We start from the raw sequence: 22,903 nt of genomic DNA on the forward strand, positions 1-22,903 counted from the left end.
TCCTGTGTTGGCTTAGTTCTTAGTATACCTTCTGTTACTTTATAAATATATTTTATATGACCATTGTTATTCTTCTTAAGGATCTGCATCCAATTCCCATTCTTTCCTTATTTCTTGAATCACCTCACTGCATCATCATCATCCCTTTCCACTTTGAATTGTAGATTTCTGATTGTTACATGTAAAAGCATTAACTGTGTGGCTTTAAAATATCCCTTCACATCAGGTAATCCTAAATGTTCCTGTTCTACTGGGAGGATCAGCTTTTATCCCACTTGACTCTTGCTCTCTTCCCCGACCAAATACAATTCTTCAAGTCTTTATTAGTTGATATCCACAACTTCTCATCTGTTTGAGAAAAATGTGCCAGACCTATGTATAAAACTAAAGGAACTCAAAATATTGTACTGTTTTTATCTTGCTATGCATTTCCATAGGTATGATCTTCCATTTTCTCAGTTTTTGTATTACCTTCTGTTTAGTCTCTTCCCACCCATCCTTAGCTGCCATAAATGAAGTATTTTTATTCCATTCAAATTCAAAGTTTTCAAAGATTCAGAGTAAACTTGTCATTTAGGACCACACACATGTAGCCTAAATGAAATTTCATGCATCAGCTCCTTCTTGAGATTACAAACAGAAAGTAAAACAACACACACAAGTAAAGAATGAACATAACTAACATATACAATCCTACACCCAGTATAACAAAGCAGAGAACATTTTCCAACACTTGAATACAGAATAAGTATACCCTCCCCTAAGTTATAACTGCCCCATTTAAATAAAAGACACATTACAGATTGTACACTGCCAAGTTGTCTCTAGTTTCCATACTCCTAATTACTTAATTTTTTCATGTCCCTGTAATATGATATATAATATAAAAACATTGTTCAAGAATTGATACAAGTTTGATATATATATGTATATATATATATATATATATATATATATATATATATATATATATATATATATATATATATATGTATATATATATATATATATATATATATATATATATATATATTTTTTTTTTAATATATATATGGATCACTTTCATATGATCAAACTTTCAAAAGTTTGGCTTTCATATGGCCGAGACCATATGATCGAACTTTTCAAAAGTTCAAACATTCTTAACGAAGATCTCCATACACCGCAGAATGGAAAAATGTCCCTTTTCTGCACTGTAGTTTGATCTCAGAGTTGGTATATATAAATACCAGGGGGTGTGGGGGTGCTGTTCATGTAATTTTTTTTCTTTTTTTTTTTACTTTTTTATTAGATGTTCGAACTTTCAAAAGTTCGATCATATGGTCTTGGGCATATGAAAGTCAAACTTTGAAAGTGTAATCATCTGAAGTAGACCCATATATATATATATATATATATATATATATATATATATATATATATATATATATATATATATATATATATATATATGTGTATATATATATATATATATATATATATATATATATATATATATATATATGTATATATATATATATATATATATATGTGTGTATACATTTTCATTGTTTTTATATATTTCTTTTATATGGGTTTGGTATTGCAAGAACTAATGTGGAAGCAATTAATGTTGTCATGTGATGTATTTTTAATTGATTTAAGGCAAGTGTGTGTTGAGCTTATTTGTTCTGAAGAAGTTGGATATTTGTCTGACGAAAGCTCTTAACCTACAATAAAGCAGTTACTCTAGTTGTTGCTTATTCATTTTTTTTTTGTTTTTTAAAGTTTTAAGGTTTTGTTAATTTTCTGTTGAATAATAAAATAAGTAATACAATTTCCAAAATATCTCTTACGGATCTCTGGTTATTTTTCCAATTATAGTTATATATATCTAAGTTTGTCAAGAACCCTTTATACTTTTTATTGCTTAAGTCATTGTGCCAATTGTTTTTGTGCTGTGGAGTTGTGAAAAAGTTTCTTAACAGCAATCTTTCTAAAGTCATGCATGTTATCCAGGTACTCCTTTATTTTTTCTTTAGCAATATGCAAGAGTACCTCTTCTTGTTTTGTGAGATTCCTCATATTTTATAATACTTTAACCTTTTTCAGCCACTCTAAATAATTCTTATTACTTCTTAACCAAATCTCTTTTTATTTTATTTCTGCCATATTTTTAAACTCCACTTTAATTTTATCTCACTCACTAGCTATAACTTTTGGAGTACTTTCTATCTTTCCTAGTGACTTCTGAATAATTTCCGCTACACAGTCTTTAAAATTCTCTGTTTTTAACAGGTAGGTGAGGAAGTACCAGTATCTCATCTTTACTTCATTATTCTGCATTTTATCTTTGTAATTATTGGTGCATGATTTGAAGTAGTTGTAGGATGTGAATCAATCTTCTCAGTTAAATGGAAATATATATTCTGTCAAGTCTAGCCCAGTGTTTGTATCTTGGGGAATAGTATGCGATTTACCTTGGAATTCCTACTAATGAATTCAGATCTTTCATAGCAAATATTTTCATAAATTTCTTCAGAAATCTACCCTCTTTTGTTATATTTTCCTTTCTAGGCACCCTGGATACATCCTTATTGTTGTACATCAACTTTCACTCCTCACCTGTAAGTGATATTCCCTACTGAATGCTGATTATTACCCCAAAATAGCGGCTTTCCATGGGGTGTTAATACATGTCAGTGTAATCTCCTTGCCTTGCTAGTAGCACCTTACTACTACAAATCTGCCATTATTATCTTTTTTCCTTTTTTATTACTACTGCAGTTCCTCTAGCAACTAATATAAGTATTCCTGTTCTCCTTTTTCTTTGATATTCTGCAGAATATACATCTTAAAATCCTTTCTTTATCAAATTCACATGATCCGTTCTTTCCAAATGTGTCTCTTATAACACTACTATTTGTACTGTGCATTTCTTAATATAAATACATATTCTTTCCTTTTTGTTTTTACCTGAGACCTTTCAATTCCAAGATAATTTGGAAAGTGTAGCCATTATGGTAAGAAGCCATTATTTCCACCTATTATATATGACAGCTTCTTTAAATGTCTGGTTCCAGTTTTTGTGATGCATGCACCCATTTATGTTTGGCAGGTTAATCTTTTATACAGCTTTTTCTCTTATCATCAAGGTTGGAACCTATGTCACATTTTAAAATACTTTTTGATTTAATAAAAACCCTCAAACAAATAAATAAACTCTCCCCCAAGAACCTGTTAATTTAACACAAGCACACATAACTATGTAAATCTACTGAAGTGCCAACCTGCCAAATAGACAGCTGATAACATAGGCCATAAATAACCTGGGATTGAGGTTTCTCATGATAAGATATGTTAGTGCTTGTAATTCTACTTGCACTAATTGATGTCTGTTTTTTTATCTTTATTCCTCCTCCCACAGAAGTGAAAACTACTTGCATTCTTTCAGAAATCATTAACTTTTAGCCATAAAGAAACACGTAGTCTGTGTTTTATTGCCCTATTCTCAGCTTTCCTCCATTGCAAAGTAAGAAATAAAGGAAAAATGTAGTCCTTTGTCGCAACTTGAACGACAAACTGAAACATTTATTGCTAAAGGAAAACTTGTCATTATATTTGGTGTTCTCATATTTACTTGTTGCCACTTAAAATTTGTTATTAGATTAAGCCAATGGTCTTAATCCAGGCATTCACCTTTGCAAAGTTAAGAGAAAACATAGCTCAGTATATATCATGATCTGTGTCTTTTTACACCCCATTCCCTACTTCAACAACCCAAGATTACCACCTGTAAACTGAAACATGCATTTGTCTTCTCTTTTTCCACTGTAATGTATACATTTCTTAATACCAAAAAAAGAAGAAAGACAAGAGGAGGAGGAGGAAGAAAAAGGCATCTGTTTAATTTAATAACTTTATCATATACAAGAACAACTAGAAATGCTTTATTATAAAATATGCAATTTATATTGTGAAAAGTTTCATAGAATTGCTATTAAGAAAATGAATAATTTTACTTACAGTTACCTTTTTCCTTCTTCTTTTCTCTCTCAGTGTCCTTCCAAACATTAATGACATGAAGTGAAACGTTTCCATCCCTCATGAGTTTAACAAACTCAAGAAAACTCCACGCTTTCACTTATTCTTATACAGCTGTATTTCTCCAATGTGATTGATACTTTGTAGTCTCAGATTTGCGGTCTACTTCCTGTTCCTCTCCATCTTCCAGATTCTGTTTCAATTCCATTGTACTCTGGATTCTTCTGGTTAGCTCCTGCACTTTCCTCTGATTCTCAGGAATTTTCCTTTGGGAGAGTGGAAAATGTTTCACTGATAAAGTTTCTCTGTTTGCTTTATTATAAGAAGAATGAGAAATCCCCTTCTGTTTGATGACTCAGTTTTTTTTTTTGGACAGACTTTTGAATTTCCTCCATAGCCTGTTCTGCATCAAAAATGACTTTGATCTCCCAGGAAAAAATATTCTGAAGATACCTGGATACAGCAGCTTGAATCTCACACCTGCCTCTCGACATTCCTGGTTACTGGAATAAATGTATTTCTCTTCTGCCTGGTGTACAGTGAGTAATCATTTTCCACAAACAGTCTGTTGTCTCCAAATTTTAATACTTTGCCTATTCACCAAAGTTTTGTCAGGATCAACCCTTTCTGCTGGTAGGTTTGCACCTTTATTAATAAATTCTTGACTCATTTCTCGTGGCCAGATTTAGAGCATACACATGGTGTGCCCTTTCAATTAACAGTGCCTGATATGGAATACCAGTCCAGTTGATTCTTTGTGCCTTCATAAAATTCATATATTCTGTTCCTTCTAATTTCTCTGGTAAGGGAGAAAATCTCAGATATTTCCTACATGCTCTGTCCTCTAATTCTACCATTTTTGAAACACCTCTTATTGAGCAGTGTCATACTAAGCAAGACTTTTCTTCATTTATGTCTGTGATTTTTGTACCTTTATCAGCTCATCTGAAAATCTGTTTAAAGTTTTTTACATTTTTGCTAAACTTTTGTTAGTTGAGTTGATATACTACTTCAGTTTTCATTTATTTTAATCAACTCTGATCACATTTGACTTATTGTTTTCTTCTAGATTATTTGCACCAAAGCTGGAGCTTGAACTGCTTTTTGCTGAACAGCTGCAGGATTCGTCCCAGTCAGTGTTTCATTTCACAGTTTCCAGCTGAATTTCTTTCAGGTTCTATTAGTTTCTTCTTTGCAGGCACCCTGGTAGTATACTTACTAGACAGTAGCTGAATTTTACTCAAGCTGACAATATCACTGATTGTTGTCTCTTAGTTTCTGCTTTCACACTGGCAGAGCTGATGTTAAGCTGTTGATAATTGTGCAGCTATTGTAGAAGGATTATGCCTGCAAATTGTAGTCAAATTACATTATCTTTGCCATCTGTGTTTTTTGTTGATAATTTAAAAGTTGTTTACCAGTATTTGAACTCCGTAGACTTTATAATGATAGCTATTTTACCTGAGATATTTGTTAATGTTAGTTATTTCCTTTGATACATGACACACTTGATAAAATCTATTTTCCATTGGATCCAAATATGTCTACACATTTATTCATCAGGGCTTAAACCAGAATGCTTTCAGAAATGACATATTTGGTAAAAATAGCTTATGTGTTTGGTTGTCCCTGATAATGAAGATATAACTGTAACAACAACTTATCCTCCTGTATCCTTTAAAGTATTTCATTTGATCGTCTTAAACAAGAATCCCCTACTAAAGGTATAATAGACTGAAATCAACCACTGAGAGAAGAACCTATGAGGTAAACTAGCAATCAGTGCAGAAAAAGCATTTAATTCTGTGAAGTTTTTTTTTTTAACTTGTTTATTAATTTAAATTATTTACCAGGGTAGAACACTGATCAACAATACTCAATTACAGGCTCAGCCTATATTACATCATAATGTCTCAAAACATGGTACAGGATATAAATAACAATAGGTTCATAGGTTCATAGGTTGATACTAGGCTATATGCGCTAGGGCATTTATCAGCCTAGCCAGAGTATGTTTGGCTTTCGCCACCCTTTAAAATGGGTTTAACTGTGCCCTTTTGTCTAGTAGTGACACAGAAGTGATCCCCGGAGTAAACCTATGATCTCCCATCCACTCGTCAAGATTCCTCTTGAAGAGAGTCAGTGAGGGGCTCTGCCTGATATGGACTGGGATTCTATTCCAGAGTGCTGGGAGCCTCTGGGTTATAAATCTGTCTCTCCAGCATGTCCTATTAATTTCTGTGTTGAGATTCAAGTCCCTTGAGTGCGTAGCTCTAGTGAATTTGGATTTTTTGAGGTGGAGCATGTCCATTAATTCTGGGTTGGACATGGCTTTATACGTCAGGCACAGATCGCCTCTAAGTAGGCGGTATGCAACTGAGTAAAGCTGGAGTTTCTTTAACCGAGCAGCATAGGTCATCTGTTTGAAACCCTTGATCCTCTTGGTGAGGTACTTTTGGGGTCTTTCCAGTTGCTGCAGGTGTCGGGTAAGGTACATCCCAAATGGGGCATTGTATTCAATTATGGGCCGGATGAGTGATGAGTAAAGGGGCACAATGACCTCCCTTGATCTAGATGTGAATCCTTTCATGATAAGGTGGGCTATATAGAAGGTCTTTCTAACCACTTTGGCAACATGGTCATCAAAGGAGAGATTACTATCAACTTGGGTTCCCAGGTCCCTAAGTACTTCCTCCATACTTAATGGATTACCGCCTATGTGGTAATTTATGGGCTCTTTGTTTTTTCCTAAGGGGATGACTATACACTTTTTGGCGTTTAGCTTTAGGCCATGGCTTTGGCACCAGTTATCCATCTCTGTGAGACCCTTTTGGAGGATGCCTGTGTCAGCTGGAGAGTCAATTATGGCACCCAGTTTGCAGTCATCTGCGAACTTGGTCAGCCATAGTCCTCCCATGTTGGCCTGTACCTCAGAAAAATATATACCGAACAAGAGCGGTCCCAGGACTGAGCCCTGTGGGACACCACTTGTAACTGGTTTAGAGTTTGACATGGTTCCCACAATTCTGACCATGTGGGTTCTGTCCTTGAGCCAGTTTGCAACCCATCTTATGTTTTAATACTGCTCTTTTCCAATTGCTTATCATCATAGATAGCACATGTTATATGGAGGAGGCTCTGCTACCATGTCCTTGTTTTGATGGTTCATTCCCACACCTCCTCATGTAAATATTGAATCTGCAGTAGCACAACCATGACCTCAGGGAAATATCAGGTGTACCACAGTCATTTATAGCCCTTTCTCACTTTGTAACTCTGTGATGCAACTGTGCAGCCACCCTTTTCCAACCCATTTACCCACTGACAATTTGAAATGTATTCAGCTGACTAACAGCATTGTATGTGTGTGCATGTGTGTGTGTGTGTGTGTGTGTGTGTGTGTGTGTGTGTGTGTGTCTGTGTGTATCCTGCAGTCATAGTTTAACTACCCTTTCCTTTTGGCTTTTCCGATATACAATTTGGTTTACCAGCTGTTGCATGTAATACTATATATCACTCTAATAGGAGGGCAAGTATAAAATTCTGCTAACCTATGCTTTTTACCATTAATATTGTACTCCCTAGCACTAAACATCCACACATATATAATACCTTCCACATCCAAACATTCCTGTTCTTCCAATATTTACCATCAACAGTGGAATAGTAAGATAAAATCTGCACCATCTTTAAACCTCTACTGCATGAAAATATAGGTAACTTGGGTAATATATTATGTAAGCCAATATCAAGCATTAAAATATGGTAATATCATTTTATAACTTGTGCAAATGTTTCTGAGAATATAGAATACTTGGTAACACAAGAAATGATTCATTATTTCATTCACCATCTCTCTCAATATATAATCCATCACTATTCACATTATTTCTGAGACATTGTGAGACACTCTGATGACCCTCATACCATTTACCAGGCTGAGTAAGGAGAAGGTTACATTTAGTTGCCTGTCAGGGGCCAGAACCTGTCAGATCATGTAAGCACTCAGGTAACTTACCTCTAAGTGGCAGTATGATTCAGTCATAAGCCATACGGATGTGAATGACCTGAAATATACCTTCTTGGACTATATGAAGAGAGTCATGATTGAGCTCTCAGAGTATGTGTCACAGGTTAGGTTCTAACTTCTGAAAAGATCACACAATGAAGGAGAATTTCATTTGCGGAAGAAGAACCAGGAGTCACCTTGTCATTTTTATGGTTGTACAGGACAGTCTTTTGCAGCATTTTGAAAAATAAAAATCTCTCAGAGCTTGACCTGCTGCTTTGATTAGCTTAAAGCTATTCAGACACATGTCTAAATTGGTTTGGTGGTATCGGTACAATATCCCCTCAAGGGAGAGCCTTGGGGTACTGCTTAGATAATTGGAGCTTCCAGGTGCTAGGACAAAAAAAACATTTCAAATGCCCTAGAGCAGCTTGTCTGCACTCCCACTAGAGGAACAAATATCCTAGATTAAGTACTCTTAAATATGGGAGAGTGCTGTACCCCACCAAGTGAGATGTGCTCACCAGTAAGATCAGATCACAAAGTGGTCTTCCTTGAAATAAAGGTAAAATTAGTCCCATCACCTAACCACAAAAACTTTAAGAACTTTTCTAAGATAAATTACCTCATATTAAGGGATGTCATAGCTAGTTTCCTAGCTCCCCCAAATCCAGAAAACACAGAAACATATGCAGAGGCATATGCAAAAGCCCTGTATGACCATATAAACAACTGCATAGAAACAGCAGTACCAGACTGAAATAAACCCAGGTCAATCCACAAAAACAAGCCACCCTGGTGGACCCCTGGTATTAATAGGTTGTATAACAAAAGAAAGAAAATCCTGTCAAGAAGAAGGAATATGCGCAAAAGAGCTAAAAGTCCCTCATTAGTCTGAACAAGAGAATAAGGGAACTAGTCAAGTTTCTGAAAGCAGACTTTGAGGTAAAAATAGCCTCCAAAGCTAAGGATAATCATAAGGCATTTTTCAGTTATGTCTGCAGTCTTAAGAGCAACACCCAACAATGTGCTGAATTAGTTGTAGATGGCATCACCTATACTCAGCTGGAAGATATCGAAAATCTGCTGGCCGACAAATTCATTTCATATTTCACCTCTTCATCATTTCTCCCCCAAGAAACAGCTTCCACCACTCTACCGCCAATTATCAGCAAAGAGCAGGTTGCCACTGCACTCTCTAAAGTTAAAAACATGGCTTCAATGGGGCCTGATGATATAACAGGTTGCTTCTTAAACAGCTTAAATTAGGACCTATCAGGCCTAATAGGATGTCTATTTAACCACAGACTCTAGACTGGCTTTATCCTGATAAAGAGGAAGACAACAGCAGTCATCCCTCTTCATAAAAGGGAACCATCTACTGACCTGGGAAATTACAGACCCATCATTTTGGCCAGTCTTATAATTAAGGCCATGCAAAGAATGATCATGGACCTGGTAAATAATGACATAAGAAACCTCTAAACGTTGCACCTGACCTAATTCGGCTTTGTCAAGGGCAGGTCATGCTTACTGAATCTGGTGGATTTCTATGAAAAAGTCATTAAGGCCATGGATGAGGATAAAACAGTACATACCGCCTAGCTCAACCTGACCAAAGCATTTGACACAATTCCCCACTCAGGTATTGTAAGTAAACTCACAAGACTAGGCATAAATTGTTACATCATCAGATGGATAGCCAATTGACTCATGGACAGGACACGTTGTTAAAGTCGGTGAATCCAGATTCAGTAAGAGGCCAGTATCTAGTCAAGTGACACAGGGCTTGGAGCACTCCTGTTCAGATTATACTTCTCTAAAGTCAAGACTGCAACCTGTGGGCAATCCTTAAATATTGCAGTGATGTAGATATCCTTCAGGAGGGTCTACATCAGACAAATGATTATTGCCAGAACCATGGCTTAAAACTGTGACAAAATGCATTAGCATACCCTTTGGGAAGTCAAATACTCCTGCAAATTGTAACATCAGTAGCACACCCCTAAGAGTAGAGTCAGAAGAGAGATTTAGGTACATAGGTAGATAGTAGACTGAACTTTTACTGCCATGTGCCCACAGTGGTAAGGAAGTCCTTCTATGTGGCACAACTTATAAGTAAAGCTATGGTATTCAGATCCAAGGAAGTTATAATCCTACTGTACTCAACCTTTATTAGACCAATAATTGAGTACAATACACCATTTGATATGTACTTGACTAGGCACTTACAGCAGCTGGAGTGACCTCAGAGGTTCCACACAAAGAAAATGCAGGCTGTAAACAATATGTTCTATGTGGACATACTGAAAGCTCTATTCCTTCACATTGTCTCCTACCAACTGTTGTCAGATGACCTACGCCTCACCTACAAGGCACTGGAACTGTACACATCTGCAAGTCAAACAGCATGAAGGTCACTCAACTGATCTAAAGATCTAAACTTAGTCAACAACTGAAAGAAAACATGCTGGAGAGACAGATATGTGTCTCAGAGACTACCTTCTTTGGAATAGGCTTCCTATTCATATTAAGCAGAGCCCATCCCTGACCCTCTTCAAATGCAGTTTGGATCAATGTATGGAGAATCACAAATTCACACTTTGGGTAGTGCCTATGTCCCTTATGGACAGGGGCAACCTGTAAGATACTGAATGCATAGACAGAAATCCATGCCATCCTCTTACCTTTAAGGGCCATATATTGTATAAAATCTGTTTATATTGGCTAGGCTTATAAGGGCTCTTAAGCCATCAGCCTAGTAATCTGCTATGAGCTTATGAACCTATTTAACCTTATGTTTCTACTGTGTTACTAAAGGCTCTATTCCTGCATTCCTTTACTAGCTCATCTGGATGCCCTCTATGTTTAAACCTATTGTTCCATGTATCAATGCAGGAAATTTTTCATCATCTGAAGCTTTATTTTTCAGTTTTATAAGCTCCCCTGATAGTAAAGATCAAACTAAATGTGGAGGATAAGCACTCATAACATGCAAAAAAATTATTTGCAAAAATTTCTTTGCTCTATAATTTAGATTTGATATGTAAACCATCCATTCTTGTAAATGGTATATCTAAAACATTCACTGATACATTTGTAATGTCCAAAATCAGTTCTAATTCCATTTCAATATTGTTTAAAGTTCTTACAGAAATTTCAGCCTCCTGTTTATCACCCTTATACAATGTCAGCAGATCAAGCATGTATGTAACATATTCTGCCACAATCTCTATTATAAACTTAACTAAATGTGTATATTGCTTCTCAGATTCTGCCATAAAAATATTGGCATATGCTGGTACATAAGGGGCTCCCATAACAGTACCTTTCTTTTGCATGAACCACATTCTTATAAACGTAAAAATATTATCTGATAAAGACAGAATATAGGAAGAAACAGATCTAGATCCAAGCAGTGTGACACCACTCTAATACAAAAAAACATGCTGGAATGATGTGTATAAACATTTACCATCCATTTAACCAATGATAAGTATTAATCAAACATACAGCTTGAACCTCAGCAATATTTTTAAAATACAAACTAACTAATCCCACAAAATATTTCAAGATTTTATCCAACATCTCCCCCATTCTCTCCATGTAACACCTTACTCCTGAAATAATTAGACTACCAGGGGGACAATGTAATGATTTGTGAATCTTAAGAATGGCAAAAACAACACTCACAGAAAATGTATTAAACAACAAACCTACTTCCTGTTTTATCAAAAAACAAATATTCCTCATGAAAATAATAATACCTAAGAGGGTGTGTGTTATTGTGTAAATAACGTGCACCCATATCCCTGAAGGGAGTTATTTACACAGTAAAACACACCCCGGAGGGCATTACTGCACTTACAGAATGGGCTGTCTGTAAACTTGTGGTATTTTATTTCTTATTTATATTACTATATTATTATTATTTTTTTTTTATATTTATGATATAAACTAGTTCCTCTGTCTGATGTTTCAAACTTGCTTTGCTGGCATTGACTGGGGATTGAAGTCAATAAATAATGATATACTTTTGTGTTTAAAGCTTCATTTACTATATTATTATTATTATTTGTTTTTTTATATTTATGATATAAACTAGTTCCTCTGCTTGATGTTTCAGACTTGCTTTGCTGGCAATGACTGGGGATTGAAGTCAATAAATAATGATATACTTTTGTGTTTAAAGCTTCATTTACTATATTATTATTATTATTATTTGTTTTTTTATATTTATGATATAAACTAGTTCCTCTGCTTGATGTTTCAGACTTGCTTTGCTGGCAATGACCGGGGACTGAAGTCAATAAATAATTATATACTTTTGTGTTTAAAGCTTCATTTACTATATTATTATTATTATTATTTGTTTTTTTATATTTATGATATAAACTAGTTCCTCTGCTTGATGTTTCAAACTTGCTTTGCTGGCATTGACTGGGGATTGAAGTCAATAAATAATTATATACTTTTGTGTTTAAAGCTTCATTTACTATATTATTATTATTATTATTTGTTTTTTGATATTTATGATATAAACTAGTTCCTCTGCTTGATGTTTCAGACTTGCTTTGCTGGCAATGACTGGGGATTGAAGTCAATAAATAGATATACTTTTGTGTTTAAAGCTTCATTTACTATATTATTATTATTATTTTTTTTTTTTTATATTTATGATATAAACTAGTTCCTCTGCTTGATGTTTCAGACTTGCTTTGCTGGCAATGACTGGGGATTGAAGTCAATAAATAATGATATACTTTTGTGTTTAAACCTTCATTTCCTTCAGAAAATGCATACCGAAACAACACCTTTTATTTAAGCACCTTTCCAATCCTATACCAGCAGTTTTTAAAATCTCTTCCTACTTTTGAGTCTTTGGTTCCCCTTTAGTTTTGGGTTTATCTGGATATCTTGAGCTAACAGGTTGAGAGGTCTGTGACTGCCACTGCTCAATCATTGCTACACTCTGTCTCACACAAACACATGCACTGAAGCACACATACACTCACACACGCAGACAGAAACATAAACGCGCACATACAAACACATGCATGTGTACACCTTTCTTTCTTTCTTTCTTTTTTAATGTTTCATTTAATTTTTCACACACTAAGCAGCAAAAACGCTGCTTAGTGAGTATAAAGTAATGAGTTGATTGATCTGACTCTCACTTTCACGTATGCATACACTCATATACACAGATATAAACACCCACACTTTTCTTGGCTTTTAATTTTACACTCAATAAACAGTAAAAGCACTACTTAGGGAGCCTAAAATAATGGTGCACGTTAACTTTGTTACAGTCCAAGCTCCACAGTAGCTTTGTATGCTGCCATGAAGTGGCGGACTTGTTTTTCACCAGGCATTACCTGTACATTAATGCCCTGCTAGAAAACGTTCATTCTCCAGTCAGTGTCGATGTTCAGGTTACCCATTCTCTAAGCTTTAATAACGCAAACAATTTATTTTTAAATTCATTACTTATATGCTGCTCAGACTTTCTCTTGAATGTTAGTCAACTTTCCGTGTTGCTGAACTTTAGGAGATTCAGATAACTTATCAGTGAATGCAAATGTACATTTGCTGATATGAACTCAATGTTATGAGTATATTCATGGTAGAGTGTGGATTAGAAAATATCCCCTTTCCTCATTGTAGTGCGATCTTGGAGTTAGAATATTTAATTTGAAGGGGAGGTGCAGGGGGCTTGCCCCCCTGCTAAAATGTGAATGACAATATAGGTGTTTAACGTACATTTGCACCTACTTTGCCATCATGTTCCACTTTGTATATAAATGTCGAATCTGTTAATGTCGATCAACTGAGTCGACATTTTCAATCATTAGTATTCATGCAGGATGATGTGATTTTAGGAATGTTGACCGTTCATGTATATGAAAGTCAAATTTTTGATAGTAAACCATATAGCACATTGTCAAATAGTAATGTCTGTCCATTATCACTACATATACTACTTTATCTGACTTAGCCAATACCAATTCATGTTTCATTTTCTTTAACAATTTATGTGCTGCTCACTCATTTATTCTTAAATTATAAACTTTGTTAGAATGGAAATGTTTTTAACATTTCACCTGCAATTCATTTTCATTTAGCAGGAATAAAGAAACTTTTATTTTTAAATTCAGTTTATTTATTTTTTTTATCAAATCATAACCTTTACCTGAAACACTTTCAGAATAACCTTCATCAGGGCCGGTGTAAACATGTTGGGGGCTCCCAGCAAATGCCAAGACTGGGTCCCCTGAACACTTCCACCTGTAATTGCCACCCTTCTAAAGCTGCCTTTTAGTTCATGCTGCAGAGTTTTAGAGGTAGCATGTACAGACTGAACTGGAGCTACAATGCTCTTACATTATGAGAGGCCTGTGTACCACACAATGTTGTCCCATCTCAGAGAGGGACATTTACAGCTATACTGGAATTTAGTTGCAACAATGACACATTACAACAACTGTACATATAGCACTGGACTTGGGTAACATGGCACCCTAAGCACTTCCTACTGTTTCAACCCATACACACCCCATGCAGGCTCCAGTGGTCTCTTCTGCCCCCCCCCCCCACATCTTCTTGGGCTCTTCACATTATGCGCATTATTTGTTTTTCCCTTTTGTCACATTTTCTATATGCACTGAAACGCATTTTTTTTTTCTTTTTTACACAACCTTTTCATCAAATGATGGCTTGAACAGAAAGTATGATTAAGGAACAAAATTCAGTATTGCAGTTCAACTTTAGGTTTCCTTGCATCCTTTCAGTACACCTTTGTTGTCCAAGACAGCACATGCTCTGGGATGCATTTTAGAACATTTCCCCAACTTTTTAATTCAGTGGTGGCCTGAAAAAAATAAGTAAGAAGAGAATTGCAGTCTTTTTTTTTCTTTCAAGGAAGACATAAGTTGTACCCAAGGCTTAATGTTCAGAGCTGACAAAACAGTAGCTCACAGTAAGCTAACAATACAATTGTTGTAAGGACACACACATCCTGCCCCCCCCCCCCCAAGAAAAAGACACTTACTGCCTGTACATCCCACTGATGCTACATTGGGATGAAAGTAGAGGTTCACATGGCCATATTCACGTATATTAAAAGTGACTGCTGCCATATATATATACATAGGATTCTTCCTCATTCCTCACCCCTACCCCTCTAAAGGCAACAAGGAGCATGTGTGCCTAGTGTGGGATTCTGGCAAGTGTGAACAGGATTAAAGTGACGACTATAATAAATTCCACTTTCTTGTTCCTAGACAGTGCACTGCTACTATACAAGCTATAGTAATCTTTTTAAATCTCTGAGGTCTGTGAGAAAAGTAAAAGAAACAATGACTACACTGTCCCATCCAAAACAAAAATTATAATGACCTCCTCTGCATACCTCTAAGGTTTGACTGTGATGAGAATTGAAGATTTAATGAACATACAATCCCCCCTGCACAACCTTCAGCAACTTTCTGGACACATCTGAGAATGGATGTTTTTAGAATGGCAGTGGGTGAGGGTAGAGGCTATCACTAAGTATATGTAAAAATAGTTTTATTCATTCTGGAGTGTAGTGGACACCAGACTTCTAGAAGCTGTAAGTTTCTGAATGTTCTTTTATGTATTTTATGTCTTAATTTTGAAATATAATTACTTGTTAACTTCATTTTTAACCTTTACACAGAAGAGTTATGTAATTAACCAGCATTAATGTGTGTGTGCACATGTAAAATTCAGTGATGATTTTACACACAAACACACACACACCACACCTGCTGCATGTTTTTGAGGTACTGGGGTTAATCAGAGCTCATGGATAAATGTGTAAATGCACACACACGCACACACACACACACACACACACACACACACACACACACACACACACACATGCACACACAGGGCATGTAGAATCCAAATTAAAAAATATATATATATACTGAAGAACTTGACCTGAACAAAGCACAATGACACTGCAGTGCTACTCACAGTGCCACAGTAGAAATGAACATCTGCTTTCACACATCCTTTTCCTACCAACTCACCACAGATAACTACCTATCATGGTTAAGGTCTATGTTTGTAATAGTAAGTGAAAGGAAATATGAGTGAAAAAGCAACAAACCAAAGACCAGGAAGGAACCGGACCACAAAACATATAAACTTTCGTTCATTTAATAAAACACCACAAACTTCATCAGAATAAATACAAAAACTTGAAACCACCCTTTAAATACTTGTCATGTGCAAAAAATCATCCAATGAAAAAATACTTCAAATAAATTATTTAAATAGCCATTGTGATGTCATGAAAATTTTAAAATACACTACATTTTTTAACGTTGCATATGCATAAAAATATAAAAATGCATACATATAATAGTCAATAATGACAAACTACTACACAGTGTTTCATCAAATAAAGCCCATTTTGTGAACAGCTTGGGTCACTACATCAAAGCCTTTGTAACTGAAGTAAACACTTAATGTTAATAGTTTCATTTAGTCCTGGAGGGTAGTCTGCTCTTAAAGCTATCTGCCATTTAGTTTCCCTACATTCTAATAAGGCTCTAAAATTACCCAGCAAAGGACCACAAACTACTTTATCTAAGACAAAGAATGTAAATTTCTTAAAATTGTTACATAATAAAACATGTTGTGCCAGTGCATTATTCCTGCCTTTGTTTTTCACTGCGACCACATGTTCATAAATCCTTCTACTTAGTGACCTGATGGTCTTGCCATCATAAAAACTGGAACATAATTTATTTAAAGTATTTTGTCATTGGATGATTTTTTTGCACATGACAAATATTTAAAGGATGGTTTCAAGTTTTTGTATTTATTCTGATGAAGTTCGTGGTGTTTTATTAAACGAATGAAAGCTTATAAGTTTTGTGGTTCGGTTCCTTCCTGGTCTTTGGTTTGCTGCTTTTTCACTTTTACTTTGTTCTTTGGAGTTGTTTAGCCTTTTTCTTTTTTTTGAAAGAAAATATGGTCAACTTGGCAGCTTTACATACACGGCAACCATGCTCCCCAACATACAAGCATAACAGTTTTGTTGATGTTTGAGCTAGAAAGTTAAATAAATGATAGCCAGCTTGTTACTCTTACACTGCTTCCCGCACACACACACACACACACACACACACACACACACACACACACACACACACACACACACACACACACACACCATAATTTTGCAATTATTCTGCAACTAGCAATACACTATGCAACACTTGTACTGCCCCAACAGATCAGTGGCTGTTGTTTAGCTGTTATCAAACGGCAGCAGGGGTAAATCACATTTATATACTTTATCGATGAGTAATGTATACCTATCACTCACTATCCCTGATTTTGCCTCATAATGTTTGCTCAGTCTGTCATAAAAAACTTGACTTGCTGGTAAACCATTCAGGATTACAGTTAGTCAATAAATTCAGACTTCAGAGTTTCATAATTCTTATTCCCCATAAATGCATGTTGAAGCAAAATGTGTTATTTTATTATATTTTAAATGTTTTACAGTAGTATTTAAAAAGTATTCCTGATGTTGAGCCTTTATTCAGGTATTCTGATATGTGTGGCTTTGCCAGGAATTCTTAAGGAAAGACATTGAGAGTTACAGTACCTGGTGTTCTGCCAGTGTTTTTAAAACTTCCTGAAAGAGAAAACCATCCCAGAAGATCAGAATCATCAGCTCTTCTTATAATCCAATGTAAACACTGAGATTAATCACTTTGGGCTGCAGATCTCCAGTTCTTTCCTTGCTCATGTTTATTCACTGATTATAGGTTTTATCCTAAAAGGATCATATCACAACCCTGGCTTGGATATAGAGTATAATCAGAAAATTAATAATAACCTTTCTTCTCATTTTCCACAACTAGCAGAAACTTTTTTTGTGGAGGCTCCACATAGTCATTGATGCTTAAGGGGGGCCCCTGCAGTCACAGGTATTGTAGGTACATAAAGCTGGCTATGATATTAGTTTTAGTGGAGAGAATGCCCACCAACAGTGGTAAAACATTTAATGAAATTGTGAAGTCTTTTACTTGACAAAACAATGCTACTATAAGTAGTCATTTCTTTGAATTTTAAAGGGGATATAAATAAGAACTATTATTACCCACCTAGCTTATTATGGACTCATGATTGCTGTATTAGCTTTTGTTGGTTTGACAAAACATGTTACAAAATATAAGAATAAGGTAATTTGCTGTAGTTGGGATCCAACCAAGATGAGACAGCCCTCAGATAATGCAGGGTTCACTAGTGGCTAAAGCAGGCTATGACCTTCATTATCAAAGAATCATTATCATAAGAATAAATAGACAAATTCATCACGTCAGCATCACCAAATTGTTCATTTGCTGTAGGGAAACTGTCCATTTTGTCTCCAACAACTATAAATTGCTCTTAGGATCTCACATTGTTAAACCACTACCTTAAATCTTCCTGCAAAGCCTAAATATGTCAATGATAACATTGTCTGAAGTAGGGAAAACGGTAGAGACAGATGTTAGCCACTTTCAGAGTAGGGAATATACTTGATCAGACAGATTAAAGCTAGATGTATTCAGTACCTGTAATGAATTTTAAGAGTCACATCTTCATGTGGAATGCCTAATGTAAAAGTAATGTTATGAAGAACCTGTAAAGAAACTTAGAAATTCAGTTAGTGTGAAAAAGTGAGGCACTATAGGGTCGGTCACACAGTATGAATTGATTAGCCAGTCTGAAGTTCACAGATTGCCATTAAGCCTCAGACAGTCATAGTTTTTATACATTTTTGGCTAATAAAATAATATTCATCTTCAGTCCCAAGCCAATGGAATAAGTCCAGATTATCTTTTTGTTTACACAGATCTCTTGGGTTCTGTCTTTCCCATTCATGATGTTCTTGCAATTTGTTCTGGTAGAGAAGGAATTTTAATTTTCAGGCATTTTTATAATATTACAACACACTTTTAGATGAACATATATTAAATTACAAATCAAACTGTGTAGAAGTCTTGTACTACAAAAAGTATCTTATAAATCACATTGCAGTGATTTTACGCATACCCTACAGTAGTTTTACACAATAAAATAAATGCTGCCACATGCTTTATATCAATGGTGCTGGTCTTTGAAAATTCTTAAAAAGCTGGACTCCCTGTTTATGCAGGTGGACATTCTTTTATACATAACTTGAAATATAATGACATTATTAAATCAGCATTCTTTGCAATACTAAAAAAAAAACAACTTTTAAACAATTTTGCCATTGGTATGATTTTATCCAAATTATACACAAACCTACATAACCAATCATAAAAGAAAACTGATATTGATACGATATATCAAAGGTGTGATGCATAGCTTGTGAAACTGTATATTTAATAGAGAACAGCAACAGCTGAAAATAACTCAAAGCATGTTTACGTGTTTGGGGTCAACATACTAAACAAGATTTGCCCATCTTTGTAAATTGGAAATGAGTTGGTAGCAGAAAAGTAAGAACCTGTAAGTACAAAATAGAATTTTCTAGCAAGCAAATGGCTCACGTAAAGTAGTTAACACATTTAATGATGTCTCTTTTCAGCATGACCCTGTGGTTCTGTACAGGTCCGTTTTAAGCATTCCCATCTCCACTTTTAATTTTCAAAATTAGTCTAAGAAAACAAGATTAATATATTCCATATATAAAAGTATTGTAATGCAAAAGTAAAATAAAACTGTAAATATTATGTATTTCTAAATTAAAATGTGAGATTGAAATGACCTAGATTTAACCTAGATGCTTGTGACCTGTTTAGGTAATTATACATATCTCTCCATCTCTGAGTTCAGCAGTCACATTTTCACAACAGGAGAAACTGTTTTAATTTAAACATGAAATCCTTGCTTGTTTTGCTTGCTGTACCCAAGAAATACATGTGTCTTAAGTTAACATTAAACAAACATAAGGCACTTTAATGTATACATCGACAAAAACTGACTCAAACTTCTGTTCTGGAATTTGAGCAAAATACAAAAATAAGCCATTATGATCATTATACATTTTAGAGGAAGAGGAAGGATGAGGTTTTTTAATTTAATAATATATAACTATCTATGAGACCATGATTCTCCAAGCTTGAGGACTGTTCTTGCCACATGAGAGAAAAACGTGTCTGTGTGTTTTATTTGTTCATCTCCTTTCATTATTAACTTCAACTGCACCTGGACAGAGCTTTGTTTGATTTGGTTTTGTTTCACTAGGTACTTCATTTCTTAGGACCAAAACTGTAATGCCTACCTTGAAATGCGCAACACACAGTGGAATTGCCTATGGATTTGTTCACAAAAGCTGACTCACTTCCTATTTCTATTTGCATGTCTTCAAATGGCACATAAAATGTGCACTGTAAACCTTTACCACTTCCAATACTGAAACTGAAGATGCAACTACAGTTTCACTTCAATTACTACCAACAGTATCACAGGATTTGCATGACCAACATGAAGAAAGTTTTAAACATTTGTTATTGGGTGAGCATCATTGCAGTATAAACAATTTGTTATTGTAAACAAGCCTCCTAATCATGAATTATTTAAGGAGTAACCGACGACTTGATGTGGTATATTAAAGATTTACCTACGGTAAATAAAGCCAAATGTGGGTAAATTTCAATATACCACAACCACAGAGTCAGTTACTGCTATTATACAATGACATTTTTTAAGAAAAACTTACTTTTCTTAAATAATGTCTTTGTATAACGGTGCATTACTGTTCTTCCGCCGGTGGTGGTATACTGCTTCCTTGTGTTGATCTACTGCGCATGCGTATGGGACTTGCATTCCCATGCATATCCAGTACATCAACGCTTTGAAACTGAAGCAACTGAGAAAAGAATGTCTCTGTTGCTCTGTTTTTTTTTTATTTATTTAAAAAGAAAAAAAGTTTTGAACATTTTATACCGATGGATAAAAGTCTGGGCAACCAGTCAACGTGCACATTTTGGAATATTAATGAGGGGGTCATTGTATAATTTCATTTTTTTGTTTAACTTCTGCATATAAACATACATTCCCAATTTCTTTGGTTTTCAACTTAAAGAAATCAGGATGAACTTTTACTTTCAAGTCAGCTTGTATCCCTTTAATATCTGAATCCAACTGTTCATGCATAGTCAAATCATACCCAACTAAAATATTAAGCCATTCCCTGGTGCATTTTAAACTAGCCTGTAGCTATCTTTTCTATAAATCCTTGCCATCATTAATAAATGAATACACTGGTCATGCATCCACCCATAAGCATCTAGGAGACTAAAAAAAATATTATTTATTTTTTTCCAGAGACATAACTAACTGATTTTTAATTGTAAAGCGGCAGATTCATTTCCAGGATGGACACCAATTATCTAGTTACATTCAATTATCTTGTTCTGTTGGTTCAAAAAAGTTTTTCAAAATCCAAACTCTTACTATCACTTTGATATTGTGAAGTACTTCTCACATCGCCTGCTCCCATTCCATGCTGTACACCCCCCACCAATAGCACTATTGTACCCCACACAAAAAAGTATAGGCAAGAGGCAGTATTTTAGGGTGTGCAAAATGAGGTGGCATCTGCCTGAAGTGACAGACCTCACAATGCGCTCCATTGTTTCATGATATTTCTCAGTCTTAATGGCACTATTTCTTACTTATACTTCTATACTTTTATGTACATGTGTATATGTGTGTATATATATATATATATATATATATATATATATATATATATATATATATATATATATAGATATATATATATATGTAGATATACACACACACACACACACACACACATATATATATATATATATATATATATATATATATATATATATATATATATATATATATATACACGTGTATGTGTGTTAAAATATGATTGCAAATTATGGTCTTAAATTGTGATATCATACAGCCTTTTTTGAAAGAAATTAATAGTTTTCTGCAAGCTCTAAGAACAGACAAATTTTAATTTATCTAAATTACTACTTTTGTTTAATGCTTCAGTTCCCAGAAGTTTTCCTAGAATTCAATACTCTCTTCTTTGGAGACTGTTGACTGTTGCTAGGAAAGTTATTATAAAAGCTTGGAAAAAAGATATTAGTCCCTAATTTAGCGAAGTTATAAATATTGTAAACTCTGTATGTCAGAATGAATTAGACACTATTAGATTGAGAACAGACAAGTTTACTTCTGTTTATGGTAAATGGGTAAAATTGTTTTATTATGAAAATATTGTTTTAACATTCCTGTAATAGCACCTTTGTGCGTTATTTTTTTTTTTAAATGAAATTTATAATATGCTTATTCGATTGATATAGACACTTTCGTAAATAGCTGTTCTTTGTTTCTTTTAGGAAACACCAGAATGCATGCAAACACAAATAAAGAATCCTTCTTAGACTGGATTCTTATAACCAAACCACATAACTTATATTCCTCTGGCTCCCTTGCCAACAGTATCAGTGAATACCTACTAACATATGCTGTCAGAAACAATCCGACGTATGTGATTTAATATTTTGAGAAAACTGTGTCAGTGGCTTTAGAGAAGGCTAGAAATAAGGAGGAGGCTAGATTGACATTATCCCTAGCTTTATTGACAGTATCTATGTAGATTATAAGTGCAGTGTTAGTATTATGGGAAGGATGGAAGCCATGGGTGATAGGAGTTCTTCCTGCAAAAGATAGTGTAGCAATTATTTTTGAATACATTTTCAAGTATTTTGGAGAGGGGATAAGATTGCAATAGGTCAAACGTTATTAATGTCTGTTGGATTTCTTCCTTTGTGCAGAGGGATAATGTGTGACTTTTTATAG

This window comes from Protopterus annectens, chromosome 7.part1 (assembly GCF_019279795.1).
Source record: "Protopterus annectens isolate FY-2018-M chromosome 7.part1, PAN1.0, whole genome shotgun sequence".
NCBI classification, from domain to species: Eukaryota; Metazoa; Chordata; order Ceratodontiformes; family Protopteridae; genus Protopterus; species Protopterus annectens.